This window comes from Arachis ipaensis, chromosome B06, assembly GCF_000816755.2.
Source record: "Arachis ipaensis cultivar K30076 chromosome B06, Araip1.1, whole genome shotgun sequence".
NCBI lineage: Eukaryota > Viridiplantae > Streptophyta > Magnoliopsida > Fabales > Fabaceae > Arachis > Arachis ipaensis.
This window is the reverse complement of record NC_029790.2, coordinates 10095871-10098137: the sequence shown is the minus strand read 5'-3', so window position 1 is coordinate 10098137 and position 2267 is coordinate 10095871.

Here is a 2267-nt window from a genome sequence, read left to right as displayed (position 1 = left end):
GTGTATTATGGAAACGATAATAATAGTTATCATTGTTAACTTTCTAATCTGATATATTTAAAGTGGATTATTTTTGAAAATGTCAGGAAATTAACTTTTTATTAATATTAGTCAATATGTAAAATTAAAATTAAAATTTAGTATTTAAAATATAAAATATTAATCAAATATTACTAAAATTAATCAATTTTATGTTAAAATTTATATACAGTTATTTTTATATAAAATTAATAATTAAAAATAATTAGATAATAATTTAATTAAACATATCAAATCATTTAATAATTTTTAGTTATTAATTTTACATAAAAATAACTTTACATGAGTTTTCATATATTATATAACATTGTTTTAAATTTTTTATTTATAATGTTTGGAGTGAAAAATAAATTTAAAGAAAATTTAGATAAATTCATCAACAATATTACAGGATCTATGTGGATATATATGATGTTGATTTCGTATGATCAAATGATGAAACAGATACATACATGATACATATGTAGGCTATATATTGAACAACAATGCGTGTTATGTACTTATGTACTCCATATTGTTATCCCATGTAATGTTTATTGTTGAATCATGTAAACTTTATCTCTAATCATAATTATTAATTTGCAAATAGATAATTACCTTTGGTATATACTTTAATAACTATTACATTATCATTCAACTTAGTTTAGTAAAACTTTAAATGAAACGCTTTTCGTCCCACTTTGATTAAAAGAACGGAAATATTTGATAATAAAAAAAATAATAAAAAATAGTTATAATTTATCTTATTTAATATTTATTAATTATTGTGATAAATTTTGACTTTTTTTTTTTTTGTCTCTCTAATATTACTCTCAGTTAAAAACATGCTAAAAAAACATCTTATAAAAAGTACTAAAAAAATAAAGTTTTTATATATTTTTTTCAATGCATTAAAACATCAATCTTGTATTAAGACTTTATACAATAGGCGTTAATGGTCAAAATCGTGATGTTTGTGTTGATTTAATTCTCAAAAGATTGGATAGTGAAGTTCTTAAGCTATGATGAAGCATCCAAGTATGCTTTTATCTTTCGATATTTATTTTATTTTTCTGTTGCGATTGTGTTCCTGAAACTATTGCTTAATACTAATGCAGGGGTATTTTGTAGCTCTATCGGCAACAAACTGTAAATCATACAATGAAAGCATTTCTCGTTAGATCACTCTACGATGCATCTAAACGTCATTAGAACATGTTTTGTCCTTTTAAAATTTTCTTAACCAAGGCGCATGCATGTTAGTTTTTTAAGGAAATTTATACATTCTCAAATAATTTTGCATCTGAAAACCATTTGGGTCTTGGAGCCGGCGCATGTACTGGAATCATTGCCACGTTTGCAACTTACCGTATAGACATGGAGGTTAAACTGAAAAAAGGATTTGTGTATTATTAAATATATTTAAGTTGTATTAAAATAATACAATATAAAAAGATATTTATAAGTGTTAAGAGAATCGAAATAATAAAAATATAATATTTTATAATAAATATTCAAAGAAAAATGTTAGGGCCAGTAACTTTTGTGATTTGTAGTCATTAAGTAGCCATTAATAATATTTTTAATGGTGTGAGATTTTCTCCAATAGTATAAGATTACTCATTTTTATTTTGCTATTTATATACTAAGTAAAATTTAATAAAATTAAATTGTTGACCTCCTAAATTTTTTCATATTAAAATATACTAAATAATTCTAATTGATCCTGCTAATTGTCCAGGTATAGTTAAAAAGAAGAAACTTAGGATTTTTACTTCATTTGTAATTATTTCTACTAGTGTTGTTTATGGAAGATGAGTTAGCACTGCTGGCTGTAACTTTTTAATTTATCTTCCATAATTTTATAACACCAATACAGAGGAATTTTTCATGCTCTGTCAGCATGCCCTCGATCCTTGTATAAAGGATGGCTACAATCAGTCATAGGAGTTGTATGTACTACGCACACAAGTCTCTTTTTATTCTTGAACTAAAAATGTGTTGACTTTTATTTCTGCTAACACCTTTGAACCAAAACTTATTTTTCATTCTTTATGTTTTTAAAAGATTTCCCTATGTTCTTCTTCTTTGTTAATATACTTTGTTTTGGCATTATCCAGATACCATATGTAGGTCTCAATGTTTCAATGTATGAATATTTGAAGGACGGGTGGATTCACGGGCGGAACTTAGTTGAGGTAACGAGTCTGACTCTCTAAATTTTTTAATTTATTATAATTTAAAACATC